This window comes from Hyperoodon ampullatus (genome assembly GCF_949752795.1).
Source record: "Hyperoodon ampullatus genome assembly, chromosome: 11".
NCBI classification, from domain to species: Eukaryota; Metazoa; Chordata; class Mammalia; order Artiodactyla; family Ziphiidae; genus Hyperoodon; species Hyperoodon ampullatus.
In genome coordinates, this window is record NC_136924.1 from 65,940,927 (window position 1) to 65,957,750 (window position 16,824).

The 16,824-nt window shown below is 39.7% G+C and overlaps 1 pseudogene across 1 annotated transcript; it reads left to right on the forward strand.

The window, feature by feature from the left end:
• The first annotated feature begins 3,145 nt into the window (after positions 1-3,145).
• LOC307059958 (gamma-secretase subunit APH-1B-like) lies at positions 3,146-4,327 on the forward strand (annotated as a pseudogene). The gene has a single exon. The product of its transcript is annotated as a gamma-secretase subunit APH-1B-like (transcript).
• Positions 4,328-16,824: the final 12,497 nt, after the last annotated feature.

Sequence of the window (16,824 nt, forward strand, 5' to 3'; positions counted from 1 at the left end):
CATCCATCATCTGCTCAGCATCTGCCTGCTACTGCCAGTAGAGAGTAATGGTCTCTTCTTCCCTTTCGAATCTCTCCAAGTGCCCCATTCCAATTCTCATGGTCCCATTCTTTCCCAGTCAACACCCTAACTTTTACAAAAGATGCTTGACAAAGTTCACTATGCGTTCAACTTTCCTAGTTATCCAGCCAACGATAGGATCATATTTTGGTTTTGATTTTCAGATATCTCAACCCTGTAGTTACAAGAAATAAAAGGTTCTTTCAGGATGGTCCAAAAGGCTCTTTGGTTCTCTGACTTCTTGAGAATTTTAAAGTTTTCCTTCTGTAAGCTGAAGTGTTATGTATTCAGTCAGCTCTCTAGTCCCTGTCATCAGACTTCCTACTAGAACATTCTATTGCAATAGTCCTTTAGTCTTTCAACACTTAGTTCTCTCTAGATACTTAATTCTAGGCAACTAGAAGTGGAAATTTTAGGAATGATTTTGCCACTGCATGTTGTGCACCAAAAGTGCACTTTTTACTAGCAATGAGGTTATTACGTCTTTTAAATTCATTTAGACTGTAGAACAAATTGCAGATTCTCTTATTTGAGGTTCTATTTTACTGAAACTGCTGCCAATACTAAGTGTTCTAAGAGCCAGAGTTTGGTCATTAAAGCAGAAATCACTCTGTATATTTCAAGCATGAAGTGTTTTAAAAGAGGAAGTTAAAGCCCTACAAATCATCTGAAAGGCTAGGGGATCTGAATCAGAGAAGCCATTTCCGAGAGTCCCATCCCGAAACACTGAAATGGGTGGATCTTCAGAGCTCACTAAGACACCACTGTAAATATGCTGACTCTCTGTGTGAGGGGTTGGCAAACTATGGCCATGGGAAAAATCTGGCCTGCCACCTATTTTTGTACAGTGTGGGAGCTAAGAATAGACTTATGCTTTTAAATTGTTGAAAAAAAAAAACAAAAAAAATCTGTGCAAGATTTGGAATTCAATTTCAGTGTCCATAAATAAAGATTATTGGAACATAGCTGTACTCACTTGTTTATATATTGTCTATGGCTGCTTTTACTTTACAGTGACAGAGTTTAGTAGTTGTGACAGAGAATGTTTGGCCTGCAAAGACTAAACTATTTACTATCTAGCCCTTTACAGAAAAAGTTTGTTGATTCTTGGTCTGTGCATCTGACTGCAAGTTCTTCTGCCAAACATAGCTTCTCTTTCTCTTCTGCTTTTCAAGTTTAATGAAAATGTCTCTCATTGGCAAATCCTCATAATCATATGGGGAAAGTAATTTTGAGAAATGTCACTCTTGGGTTCTCTGTATGGCAAAGAAGCAGTAATACTGAGTTGACAACAAACAATTGAGAATAATCACAGTATGGTTGGTAATCTCCAAGGCCACTTTTAGATTAAATGATTAGCGAGAAGGACTCACAGAACTCAGAAAAGCTGTTATATTCACTTCTGTGGGTTATTATAGCAAAGGGATACAGATGAAAAGCAGCAGAAGTAAAATTTTCATAAGGCAGAGTCCAGGAGATACCAGACATAAGTTTCTAATGTCCTCTCCCAGTCGAGATGCACAGACATGTTTAATTCTCCCAGCAGTGACACGTCACAACACACATGAAATACTTTCTGCCAGGGAAGCTCAACCAAACCTTGGTGTCCATGGTTTTTATTGGGGGTTGGTCACATTGGCATGGTTGATTGCCCATATGGGTGGCCTTATTTACTCAATCTCCAACCCCTCCAAGGGTCAAGCGATTACTACGTGGTACGTGGCCCCACCATAAATAAATATACATTGTCAGTATAAATTATCTGGAGTGGTCCAAGGTCCCAGAAAAACAGGAATACTCTTATTAGGCTGGATGTTGCAAAGTCTTAGAGATTATCTCTCAGCAACGAGACAAGGACCAAAATTTTCTTTGGAATGTGCAAGATTTGGACAACCCAGGCCTGCTGAGGTAATCCTTTATTCCACCCATAGACTCACTGAAATCTGGATCTCTAGGAACCTCAGAGATTATCCAACTAAACCTCCTTTTTGACAGATGAAAAAATAGAGGCTTTGGAATCAAATAGATGTGCTTTAAATCCCAATTTCCTTGCTTACAAGCTCTGTGGCCTTGGAAAAGTTATCTAACTTCTTAAGACCCAGTTTTTTCCTCACAGATTCGTAGTTAATGGGATTATAATAAGGACCAAGTGGCAAGGAAAATTCTTAAGTCAGACTAGTGGTCAAAACATGGTGGATACAGGAACAAGAGACACGCTCTTTATCTTTCCGATTCAATCTACAACTAGTAAAACATCTGTAACTCAGCAAAGATTCCTCAGCCAAGGTGTTCCAACACCCCAGGATGCCAGAGAGATCCACACATCTGTACATGTGAGGTTGGGGGATTGAGGCCCACAGAAGAGGCAGAACTGGGGGAGCAAGGAGGCAGTGCCTGTGACCCTGGCCCCCGGCCATGGAAGCTGAGCCGCAGCCCCAGGGAACTGGTAGCAGCAGAGGAGCAGGTGCACGTGACTGTGGCCTCCTGGCCACAGTGGCACCCGTGGCCACAAGGAACCTGGCGGCAGTGGCTGCAGGGCCTATGACCCTGGTCCTCCCAGCCACTGTGGTGCCTGAGACTCCAGAATCCCCAGCCATGACAGCAGTGCCTGTGATCCCGACAACCCTAGATGCAGAGAAGACACCCCTAACCCTTGTTCCCTCCCCACCTCCCTCCCCCGGCCACAGTGGCCATCCCCACAACTCAGGTGACCTTGGGCATGGTGGAAGTTCCTGCCATCCTGGTGCCTTCAGAGGCAACATCGGTGACAGTAGCAACACTGGCAGGGGCAAGGCACCAGCGATCCTGGGAGCATAAGCACTGGCGACACCTCTAGCAGAGGCGCTGGAGGGTGGAAAGTGCCGATTCTCAGATACAGCCAGAGGCAGCTCGGGGAAGAGAAACCAAAAGCTTGTGCTATAGTACCACCGACTGAAAAAAAGAGAAAGTCCTCTAATTATCAACCTGGTCATTTTTAGAATCAAAGTAAACAAAGCTTCACCTAACAAGAAAGATGTTCACTACTTCAAATGTGTTGTCAGAGAAACAACTTACCAGGCACCATGAAAACCCATAGTAACACAGTATGACAGAAAACGACAATTCTCCTGAAACCAAACTTAAAGTCATGATGCAGTCTTGTGATCTAACTGATAGAGAATTCGAAATAGCTATTGTGAAGAAACTCAACAAGCTACAAGAAGACTCAGAAAGGCAGTTCAGTGAGTTCAGGAGTAAAATTAATGAACAGAAGGAATATGTTACTGAGGAGGTAGAAACGCTAAAAACCCCGGAAGTTCTGGAGCTAAAGAACTCAATAAATGAGATGAAGAATGCATTGGAAATAGAGCAGATGATATGGAAGAGAGAATTCACCAGCTTTAAGAAAAAATCTAGCAACAGAGCCCACCTCTGCCCCTTCACTCTGCCCTGCAAGGCGCCTTTGCCCACAGGCTCAGCTCTGTCAGTGCTCAGTGCCCCTGCGTTCCCCCCAGGCCCCCGGGTGATGGCCTTGATAGTGGCCGTGTTCTCGGGCTGCGCCTTCATAGCCTTCGGTCCTGTGCTAGTCCTGTACATCTTCACCGTCACCACTGGGCCCTTGCACATCATCTTCCTCATCATCAGAGCTTCTGGTTGGTGTCTCTGCTGCTTTCCTCCCTCGTTTGGTCCATGGCAGCAATCACTGCTGACAACAAAGATGGACCAGTACAGAAATACCTGCTGATCTTTGGCATGATAGTCTCAGTCCTTATCCCAGAAATGTTCCAGTTTGCATATTACGAACTTTAAAAAAAAAGCCAGTGAAGCTTTGAAGAGTATTAACCCAGATGACATAGCACCCTCTGTGCGATTGCTGGCTTATGTTTCTGGCTTGGGCTTTGGAATGATGAGGGGAGCATTTTCCTTTGTAAATACCCTGTCTGACTCCTTGGGGCCGGGCACAGTGGGCATTCATGGAAACCCTCCCCAGTTCTTCCTAAGTTCAGCTTTCCTGACGTTGGTGATCATATTGCCGCATGGGTTCTGGGGCATTCGCGTTTTTTGACGGCTGTGAGAAGAGAAAGTGGGAGGCCCTTCTGTAGTTCTTCCCACCCATCTGACCTTCATAAATCCTCGTTACGGATTAAATCTGGTGTCAGCGTACATCATCCTGGTGCTCAGGGGCATCTGGGCATCCTTTGCTTTTGGAGGCAGCTGCCAAAGCCTGAAACTCTGCCTGCTCTGCCAAGATAAGGGCTCCCTCCTCTTCAACCCGCGCTCCAGATAACCTGTGACAACCAGCGCTTACCAAACACTAAGCTGCCTCTTGAGAGAAGCACAGCTGTGCCTTTTTCTAAAAATCCCTTTTCCTGGTGGGAGTTAGAAAAAACAAAACTATCTGGATACAATATGGCCTTCATGCAACAGCTTTCTGAAAGGGATACATCAGTGGTGTACAGACTGACTGCATGTTAGAATCGCCTGGGGAAACATAAAGAATACTGATTTCTGGGCTCCACCCTCCAGATTTAATTGATCTGGGCATTTGGTAATTTTTAAAGCTTCCTAGATGACTTCGATGTGCAGCCAGTTTGAGAACCATCGATGTCCAAATAGGAACTTCCTGAGAACCCTGTAACTGAATAAGAATCAGATGTTTAGCTATCTCCTAACTCAGCTTGTGCTTAGCAAGCAAGTATCTGAATGTCAAATCCTGGTTAGCCTTTGTCTTTTGAAGTTCTGAAGTGACAAAAGGCTAAATGGCTACCATCTCTGTGAACTGTTTTCCCATGCTTCACTTGTACCCTGTTTCGTGAGAACATGGTGGGCTGTGCTTCTAACTACAGTAATAAATTGCACTGACTTACTAATGACCATTTAGCCAAAGTAAACTATTGATTAACGAGGTATATTTTTCTGTAGTTTTTCCATTCTCTGTTTTGCTTTTCTGAGGTATTACATTGTTTTTGAGTGTAGATTCCATTTCTTTAACTAAAAACCAATTATTTTCTGACTTCCTGGGAAGATATTCTGAAACCAAGAGTTTTTGTGCAACTTCTGCAAGTCTTTCCTGGGCTTAAGGCTTTTCATAGGCTCTGCCCTAAGGCAGTGTTTACCAGCTGAGTGCTAGCTGCTAGACTAGTCGAGGTGAAGCCCATGATCTATTTCTGAGCAGCTCTGCAGGTTGCTGAGTGATGTACCCTGGGACAGGCTTCACTGGAGCTGGCAGAAGTTTACCAAAAGCAGGAGGAAAACAAGCCAATAGGGTGGGGTTGACACTTACAATTTGCTCCTGTAATACTAACTAGCACTTCTCCCTAAATGGTGTAGTGGAAAATTGGAAATGTGTCTTAAACTGCCAAATTGATGCTTTTACATATTCCGTATATTCTTTAGATCTAGTAGATGTCTCTGGGTTTTGGTAGCAGATACAGCATTCCCTTTATAGGAATATCTAAGATGTTCATTCAGCTTCCAAACAACCCTTTTGTTTCCCTTTATAAAGAGTAATTTGTGCCTTTATTAATTAGAAGTTGTTCCCAGTTGATGGTTTTTAGGGAGCTGATGGTGTGAAATGGAAATTCCCTACACATTAAAGTGAGAACCTCAGTGAATCCCCTGTGTGCAGTGGAGCATCCAAAAGACATAGAAGCAGCAATGAGAGGGCTCACCAGTGACATGATAGATGGGAGAATTTGACAATACTGTGATGGACAGGTTTAAAATGGAAACACAGCCAGTGTTTTGGGCTAGTCACATATCTTTCCAGGGACCAGAACCTTACACGGGAACTAGACCTTTATCAGTGAAATCCCCTCTCATGTTTAAATTATTAGAATTTTTCAATCTACATATGCAGGAGGAGTAGGGTTTCCAGTAAGGCTGCAAACAGTCCCATAAGCAATTATAGTTATTCTCCTAAAGTTTACTTCAGCACTAATACTAATGCCTCCACCGGGGTTTGCAATTTTCCACCATTTTACAAGACTTTCCTTAAACTAGATGAGTCATAGGAAGAGTCAAGGACATAGAGATTGAATAGTGAAATTTACTGTGCACAGTTGAGGGGAACAAGATACTCATTGAACTGGGCTTCATTCCTATTGGAGTGTGGTGTACTTTGATGAACAGGATAAGAAAAATATGGAGTTGGTTATTACTGTTGACTTACAAATCTCTTAAATGGATAGTCTGATAAAATATTTGCTGCTCTGTAAAGTGTAGCAATATCTGAGAATATTAATATTGCTCATACTTGAGCTATGAGGACTCCTCTGCGCATTAATAGTTTAATATTAAGTAAAAAATCTGGAATATTGTGAAATCTCATTAATAAAAACATCTCAGGCAAGAAAATTTTCCTTGATAGTGACACTGTTATCTTAGTTCAGGAAATCATTGAATACTCCCTGATTACCTATGATAAAGGAACTTTGTAATCCTTGTTCCTCTTGTGAGCATTGCTATAGTCAGCTTAGGCACTACTGTTGCAAATAGCCTTGCTTTGCCTGATGCCAAAGAAGCCCAGAGGGAGAGTAGTCTTCCTCTGTTGCTGTGTGTATATTGAGATGCATTTTTTTTCTTCTTTTGCATTTGTTATCTATAATGAGCTTTCTGAGCCCTGATAGTATTTGGAGAGGAGGTAGTGGTGTTAATCTTGTATGTTCTCCTCCACACAGAGCTTTCTGTGTTTTGGAGGTAAGTGTGGCTATAGTTAAAGTTGACCTTGGAATGTGAATATTGTTGCAGCACTTCACTATGTTGCCATGTGAATAATAGAGATTGATTTTGGCTTTCTAATAAATTTGTATTCATTTTTAACTGATATGAATTAGTAGTTGTAACTGGAGAAGTTTTGTTACCCTCAATCCTGTCCTGCCTGACTGGCAATATATTATAGTAGTAGCAGCCTCTTTTAGAGCATCTTAGTGAAAACATGGCTGAAAGGAATAAATGGTATCTGCAGACTGTGTAGAAAATGGCTTTTGTTCCCAGTGTTAATATCTTTTCAAGCACATTTCAGTGTTTGCTGAGAGTGGCAGATACACATCAAAAATGCTAGGTGTTCTTATCCATAGAGTTGGTGCAAGATAAGCAGTCGAGACAGAAGCTTCCTCCTACCCAGTACTCTTCCCACTAGCCCTCCCACTAGTTCATCAAACTAGCCTCAAGACAGGGATTAGCAGTTAGAGTGGGCCTGAGGGCTCCAGGGAAGCGAAGGTGGCAGCCCATCTTGGGCATCTGCAACCTGCTTCCTGGGAAGAGCTCCTTGAGAGTGCTAGCTTTTTGTTAGTTAAGTTTTTCCTGGACCCCACCATCCCTAACTGCAGGTAAGCAAAGTAGATGTCACAGCAAAACAATTTTAAAGTTCTTTGCTTAGAGCACTTTATGATTGCAATGTTTATATTTCTCATTTAATAAAAAGCTTTACTTCATTCCATTAAATTTTAGTGTTTAGAGGGGTGGGCACTGTCTCTATGTACAATATGTATCATTTTATATAAGTTATACTGTTATGTCATATATACTTGCAATATCAGACCTTACATTTAATACAGAAGGCAATAGACTCTTTCCAGACCTGTATTTTTCAGTGAACAATAAAAAGATGGTTTGTCAGTTAAAAAAAATCTAGAAAAGAATTCAGGTAGAAGATAAGAAAGAACTAAGATTTTTTTTTAATTAAGAAATTCTAAGAGAACTATCTGAACTCCCATTAGGAAGGGCAACATAAGGATAATGAGTATCCCAGAGGGGGAAGGGAGCAGAGAGTTTCTTTAAAGGAATAATAGCTGAGAAGTTCCCAAACGTGGGGAAGGAACTGGATATACAAGTCCATGAAGCTAAGAGAATATCTAATTACCTCAGCACAAAAAGACCTTTTCCAAGACACATTATATTAAAAGTGTTAAAAATTAATGACAAAGAAAGAATTTTAAAAGGAGCCAGGGAAAAACGAATGTTATCCCTACCGAGGAACCTCCATTAGACTATCAGCAGATTTCTCAGTAGAAACTTTACAGGCCAGGAGAGAGTGAAGTGACATACTGAAAATACTGAAAGATAAAAACTGTCAGCCAAGAATACTCTACCCAGCAAAGTTATCCTTCAGATACGAAGGAGGAATAAAGGCTTTCCAAGACAAACACAACAGCACTTCTTGCTTTATAAGAGGTGTTTAAAGGAACTCTTTTACCTGAAATGAAAAGGCAAAAGTACACAAAATTTTAAGTAAGGTGATAAATAGAAGCAAAAAATTGCAATTTTATATCAGAATAGGTTGTTAAATACTTAATTGTAGCTTAAAGATTAAAGGGAGAAAAGCGGTGAAAATAACTATAGGTACTTCAATTTGGTAACAAATTTACACATAAAAAGAGATAATTTGAGGCAACAAAAACATAAAAGGGTAAGAAGAAAAGGACAGAAGCCATATTGTCAAATGAAGATTAGATGCTATCAGCAGAAAAAGGACTATTTTGTCTATGAGATGTTTTATATAAACCTTATGTAACCACAAAACATGAATCTAGAGCTGAGACACAAAACATCAAAAAAGAGGAAACTGAGAAAAACATCATAGAAAACCACCAAACTAAAATGGCAGACAGAAACACAAGGAAAGAGACAGTGGACATATAGAGCAAGCAGTAAACAAAAGGTAAAATGGAAGTATTAAGTCCTCATTTATTAATAATCATCCTAAATGTAAATTGATTGAATCCACTGATCAAAAGACACAGAGTGGCTGTGGGTGGAGTAATAAGCAAGACCCAACTGTATAATGCCTCCAGGAGACTCATCTCAGCTCTAAAGACAAATATAAGCTCAAAGTGATGGGATGGAAGATACTTTGAGCAAATGGTAAGCCAAAAGAAAGTGGGTGTAGCTATACTCATATCAGATAAAATAGACTTCAAGCCAAAAAAACCAAACCAAAGCAGACAAACCAAGAGACAAAGAATGACATTTTGTAATGATAAAGGGAACAACCATCAAGAAAGTGTAATATTTATTAATATATATGCATTTAACATAGGGGCACCAAAATATATAAAACAATTATTAACAGACCTAAAGGGAGAAGTTGACAGCAACACAATAATAGTAGGAGATTTTAACAGCACGCTTACATTAATGGATATGTCATCCAGACAGAAAGTCAACCAGGAAACACTGACCTTAAATGAAACATTAAACCTGATAGACTTAATAGATATATATAAAACATTCCATCCCAATGCAGCAGAATACATTCTTCTCAAGTGCATATGGACTATTCTCAAGGGTAGACCATATTTTGGGACACAAAAGAGTCTCAATAAATTTAAGAAGACTGAAATTATATCAAGCACTTTTTTTCTGACAAAAACAGTATAAAACCAGACATCAGCTACAAGAAGAAAGCTAGAAAAATCACAAATAGATGGAGGCTAAACAACATGCTACTGAACAACTACTGAGTCAATGAAGAAATCAAGGAGAAAAAAAACCAAACAAACCTGAAGACAAGTGAAAATGAAAAAAATGACATACCAAAATCTATGGGATGCAGCAGAAGTTGTACTAAGAGGGAAGTTTATAGCAATACAGGCTTACCTAAAGAAACAACAAAATTTTCAAATAAACAATCTAACTCTACACCTAAAGGAACTAGAAAAAGAAGAACAAACTAAGCACAAAGTCAGTAGAAGGAAAGAAATAATAAAGATCAGAGTGGAAATAAATGAAATGGAGACTAAAAAGACAATAGAAAAGATCAATGAAACTAAGAGCTGCTTCTTTGAAAAAATAAAATTGACAAAACTTTAGCTAGACTCACTGAGAAAAAAAGAGAGAAGACTAAAATAAAATCAGAAACAAAAGAGAAGTTACAATGAATAGCACAGAGATACAAAGGACTGTGAGATTCCTGTGAACAGCGATGCACCAACAAATTGGAAAACCTAGGAAAAAAATGGATAAATTCTTAGACTCATACGACCTTCTGAGACTGAATGAAGCAATAGAAAATCTGAATTGACAGATCACTATTAAGGAGATTGAAGCAATAATTTAAAACTTCCCAAAAAACTAAAGTCCTGACTAGATGGCTTCATTGGTGAATTCTACTAAACATTTAAAGAAGATTTAATACCTGTTCTTCTCAAACTCTTCCAAAAAGTTGAAGAGGAGGGAATGCTGCCTACCTCATTTTATGAGGCTAATATTACCCTGAGACCAAAACCAGACAAGGACAACACAAGAAAATTACAGGCAATATCTCTGAGGAACACAGATACAAAAATCCTCAACAAAATATTTGCAAACCAAATACAGCTATACATTAAAAGGATGATACATCAGGATCAAGTGGGATTTATTCCAGAAATGTAAGGATGGTTCAACATCTGCAAATCAATCAAGATGATACACCATTTTTTTTTTTTTGCGGTACGTGGGCCTCTCACTGCTGTGGCCTCTCCCGTTGCGGAGCACAGGCTCCGGACATGCAGGCTCAGCAGCCATGGCTCACTGGCCCAGCCGCTCCATGGCATGTGGGATCTTCCCGGACCGGGGCACGAACCTGTGTCCCCTGCACCGGCAGGTGGACTGTCAACCACTGCACCACCAGGGAAGCCCTGATACACCATTTTAACAAAATGAAGGATAAAAATCATATGATCATCTTAATAGATGCATAAAAAACATTTGACAAGGTTCAACTTCCATTTATAATAAAAACTCTCATTAAATTGGGTATAGAAAGGTTGTACCTCAACATAATGAAGACCATATATGACAAATCCACAGTTAACATCATACTCAATGGTGAAAAACTGAAAACTATCACTCGAAGATCAGGAACAAGACCAAATTGCCCACTCTCGCCACTCTTACTCAGCATAGTACTGCAAGTCCTAGCCAGAACAATTAGGCAAGAAAAAGAAATAAAATGCATCCATATTTGAAAGGAAGAATTAAAACCAGCACTCTTTGTGGATGACATGATTTTATATATAGAAAATCCTAAAGACTCCACCAAAAAAACTGTTGAAATGATAAAAGAATACAGTAAAGTTGAGGAGAGAAAATCAATATATAAAAATCTGTTGTGTTTCTATATACTAACAATCAACTAGCAGAAAGAGAAACTAAGAGAACAATTCATTTGCTTTTGCAACAAAGAAAATAAAATACCTAGGAATAAATTTAACCAAGGAGCTGAAAGACCTGTACACTGAAAACTATAAGACATTGATGAAAGAAACTGAAGAAGACACAAAAAAATGGAAAGATATTTCATGCTCATGGATTGCAAGAATGAACATTGTTAAAATGTCCATATAATATAAAGCAGTCCGTAGATTCAACACCATTCCTATCAATATCTCAGAGACATTTTTTCACAGAAATAGAACAAAAATCTTAAAGTTTATATAGAACCACAGAAGACTGAATAGCCAAAGCGATCTTGAGAAGAAAGAACAAAGCTGGAGGTATCACACTCCCTGATATCAAATTATTCTACAAAGCTATAGTAATCAAAACAGCATGGTATCAACAGAAGTGGGCACACATATCCAATGGAACAGAATTGAAAGCCCAGAAATTAATCCACACATATATGGACAATTAATTTATGAGAAAGGAGTAAAAAATATACAGTGGAGAAAGGGCAGTCTCTTCTCTAAATGGTGCTGGGAAAACTGGACTGTCACAAGCACAAGAATGAAATTAGACCACTATCTTATGTCATACACAAAAATTAACTCAAAATGAATTAAAGACTTAAATATAAGGCCTAAAACCATAAAACCCCTAGAGGAAAACATAGGCAGTATGCTCTTTGACATCGGTTTTAGCAACTTCTTTCTGGATCTGTCACCTCAGGCAAGGCAAACAAAAGCAAAAATAAACAAACGGGACTACATCAAAATAAAGTTTCTGCACACCAAAGAGAACCATAAACAAAATGAAAGACAACCTATCTTTTTTTTTTGCGGTACGCAGGCCTCTCATTGCTGTGGCCTCTCCCGTTGTGGAGCACAGGCTCCGGACTCGCAGGCTCAGCGACCATGGCTCATGGGCCCAGCCACTCTGCGGCATGTGGGATCTTCCTGGACCAGGACACGAACTCGTGTCCCCTGCATCGGCAGGCGGACTCTCAACCACTGCGCCACCAGGGAAGCCCAACAACCTATCGTATCCAATAAGGGGTGAATATCTGAAATAAAGAACTCATACAACTCAACAACATAATCAACAGCTGATTAAAAATTGGGCAGAGGATCTGTATAGACATTTTTCCAAGGAAGGCATACAAGTGGCCAACAGGCATGTGAAAATATGCTCAATATCACGAATTATTAGGGAAATGCAAATCAAAACCACAATGAGATATCATGTCAGACCTGTTAGAATGACTATTATCAAAAAGACAAGAAATAGCAAGTGTTGGAATGGATGTAGAGAAAAGGGAGCCCTTGTGCACTGGTGGTGGGAATGTAAATTGGTGCAGCTACTATGGAAAGCGGTATGGAGGTTCCTCAAAAAATTAAAAATAGAACTGCTATTTCACTTCTGGGTATTTATCTGAAGAATATGAAAACACTAATTTAAAAAGTTACATGCACCCTATGTTCACAGTGGCATTGTTTATAAAAGCCAAGATGTGGAAGCAACCTAGCTGTTCATCAACAAGTGAATAGATAAAGAAGATGTAATATACATACATACATACATATACACCTGTATACGATGGAATACTACTTGGCCATAAAAAGAAGGCAATCCTGCCATTTGCAACAACAGGGATAGCTCTTGTTGAAGGGTGTTATACTAAGTGAAATAAGTCAGACAGGGAAAGACAAATACTATATAATTTCACTCAGATGTGGAATATTTAAAAATCCCAAAATAAACAAACGAAGCAAAACAGAAACAAGTACATAGATACCGAGGACATATTGATGGTTACTAGAAGGGAAGGGAGAGGGAGAGGGCAAAATGGGTAAAGGGGGTCAATTGTATGGTGATGGAATGGTAACTAGACGTTTGGTGGTGTGCACACTGTAGTATATACAAAAGTCGGATTATAATGTTGTACACATGAAATTGACATAATTTTATAAACCAGTGTTACCTCAATTAAAAAACATGGTAGGTATAAAAACAATAATTAATTTTCATTTATTCAGTAAGCTCATTGAAAGCCTGTTATTGTACCGATGTAAGTGGAAGAAAAAGTTGCTACTGTATTAAAAATAAGGACCTTGATACACTAACACCATGGGTAAAATTTATATCAGGAGAGAAGTCACTTTGTTTTGGAAAATGTCCTGATGGCCTCTTTGAGAGCGGAGAGGAAGGCTCTTAGTCTGCAAAGAAATGGATGAATTAATTGCTTTGCAAAATAAGGGAGTGAAAAGGCAGTGTAATGGGAGAGAGGAAGGGAAGAGGGCTGGAAATAGGGTAAAAATGAGAAGTTGAAGATATTCATTGGGAAGCTGGTTAGTGCCAGATTGTTAAAAGTCTTCAGTTCCCCATAAATGAAGCCCAAGGTTGCAAAGCTAGTTAATGGTAGAGTTGGAACCAAAGGTCTTTCTAGAAAACTACACTGCCTCTCAAAGAACCAAAGTTTTCATTCCAGCCACTTTCAATATGAAATAGTGCTTCATGCTTGGCTGCTTCTGGTGTTTTGTTATAAGCAACTGAAATTTCTTGAGCTTGCTGCTATTCCTTTGAATTCATAAATGTACATGGTCTCATCCAGCTGACATTTTTATATAGTAACAAGGAAATGTAAAACATTTTTAGTTTTTGGAAACCAGGAAAGCCTTCATTTTGCAAGTGTTGATATCTAACATCTTACAGTAGTTCAGTTGAACTTCACTTTAGTCACATATCTAGAAAGATAATCCAAGACAAAAAACACATGCAATAAAGAAATGGAGAAGTTTAGAAAGCATTTTCTTTTTGTCATTGTCGGTTTGTGACAGTGAGCAATTCTGGCTCCTGCTGTATGTGTCTGGAGTTTCTGATAGGACCAGGCTTTCAAGCCTTATGTACTAGAGGTAAATCCTTATGTCGGTCCCCAAAGTAACCTGCAGAACAAGCCTAGCAATAACAGTTATTTCCGTTATTTCTAACTTTGAGGGAGTTTGGCTTGGGATGACCAAGAAGGAGCTGCAGGCTGTCCTTATATCAAGGGGAAGCGCCCTTTTTGAATGATGCTGTACTCACCAGCAGCTGGGTTCAGACTTGTTAGGTATGACCAGAAAATTAGTTGGCTCCATTGTTTCGTTTTGAGAGACCAAGGAATCTCCTGGGAGCGAGTTCCCCTCTTGGTACCTCCAGCTTGACCTAGAAAGACAGAAGTGAGGGTAATTCTGAGAACTTTGTGTTGTTTCCTTGGCTCCGTCCTGAGCCCAATCCTTATGGACTAAGGGGGGATGCAGTGGGGGCGGAGTGGTAAGGATGGTGTGTCATCAGTGCAATCTGAAAGAGCCTTAGACCTTAGGGTGCCAGGACCAATGTCTTCGGCACCTAAGGGGCTCCACTGTGACACTGCTGGGTGACAGTGCTGGGAAGCTTCGGCAGTGGTATCTGGTGGGATACTACAGTACTTGGAGGACATTATGAGGTGAGGGTGGTAAGTTATCAGGGAGCTGGTGCAGAGTGAAGAAGCAAGGCAATTTCGGAACAGCTAAATGGACAGTATACTTCATTTGTTTGTAGTAGGTAGAATTCAGCAGGTTGGAGTCCCACATGGGGAGGCAGGAAAGAGAGCAAGTAAAAAAGAAATTATTTGAGAGCCAAGCACTTTAGGTAGATTGTATCATTTAATCCTCCCAACAGCCTTATGAACTGCATACTAATTTGTCCCCATTTTCTGGATAAGACTTTCAAGGAAGATACACCTTAAGTAAATTGTCCGAGGTCAGTTGGCCAGCAAGTGAAGGATACAGGTTTAAAACTCAAGTAATCTGATTCCAGAGCCCTCATTTTCAGTCATTTTCTCATGTGTGCCCTCATATTAGTGAGCACTGGAAAAACTAAGGTTAAATACTCATTAGGTGCAGTCGGCTTGCTCTGACACCATTTATAGGGTTGGAAATCCCGGGTTTCACAATGGAGCTCTAAGCCAGGATCAGGATTATTCCCAGCAATGTTTTAACAGAAACTACCATCAAGGGTATTATAATTATCCTGTGGCCAGTTTTTAAAGACACTTTCTTCAGGGAATAAGCCTTACACTGAGGCATGCATCATCACAGCAACAAAAAACATGTTTAGCATCTGTCATTTTTTTTTTTTTTTGACTGTGAAAGTTTTAGAACACTAAGCAAAACTTTCCTATCCTCAAATTTTTCTAGGTGATAAGGTATCTGTGGATTAGGGAATAGGCAGAGAATTGACTGCCCTCTTGAATTAATAAAATGAGTTGGGGTGGAGAATGAAGTGCTTGTCTTATATTTGTAAGGTGGTGCCACCTACCTAAAGAAGGCTGAAGTAAAAGTATACTCAATAATATCCTGGGATAAACCATAATGGAAAAGAATATGAAAAAGAAGGTGTATATAAATATATATATATATATATATATATATATAACTGAGTCACTTTGCTGTACAGCAGTAATTAACACAACATTGTAATTCAAGTATACTTCAATAAAAAATAAATTAAAAAAGTAAACCCAATAAAAATTAATTTATACATTTTTTTTCTGAAGAATTTAAAATGGTTTCATAATAAGATTTCTTATCATCACATAGTCTTTTGAAATATAGCTATCTATTCATTTCCTGTTTTAGTCAACATTTTTGAATGCCCATGTTATGTCAAGAGTCACCGTGCTAGATGCTGTTGACATAAAAATGAAAATACGCCATGCCTGATTACTCGTCTGTAGAACTGCCATCTAGCGGAAGAAAGAGGTGAAAAAGCAGATACTTATGCAAGGCACGATGTAGATAAATACGTTAAGAATAAGGGAACTGATTTGCACAAGGCACTGTTGAATTATTTAAACTTATCTCTAGGGATGGGGATATGAGTGTGTAAGGAGTGAGAGGGTGGTTCTGGAGGATGGAACTCCTTTTCTGGGTGCTGCATGGTAAACAAAGTTAGCCACGCAGAGGAGTGGCACGGCCGTGGGAGGGGCAGCCCATCCATGCATGACCCACAGAGGCAGCTTGAGCAAGGGGAAGGTGGGAAGCGTTTCAGTGGTGCTCGGTGTGGGTGAGCAGCGACAAGCTGCTGGATCTTAGGCTGGGAGGGATAAGCCAAGAATGACAGCCAGGGGCCAGTTCACTGGAGGCCTTGAATACCATGCTAGACTCTGCAGAATGGAGCCAGTGGGAGATTAACAATTTCACTTCTTTGGGGACGTGTGGAGAGTTTTTCACAAACTTAAATTTTTTCAATGGAAGAGACTGACAGTTTCTCTGAGACCACATTGTGTGCACATGCGTGTGTATGTATGTGCATAGTTTTAAATTATCTTTTCCTTTATGGAAGGACTTTGATAGAAGATAGTTTTTTGTTTTTTTTAAAAATTGTCCTTCCTTAGAGAAATGTAAATTTGGCATCTTTATGTAAGTTTCTAGTTAAAAATAAATTATCCTGTAAACTGAAGAGTCTGAGGACTACTTCTGCTGACAAGAGAGACGTTGAAGGGATTTAGCCATGGAATGCCATAGCTAGATTGACATTTTAAACGATTTCTTCAGCTGTGTGGAGAGTGAATTTGAGGGAGGCAAGACCAGAGGCAGGAAGACCATTTATGAGGTTAATGCT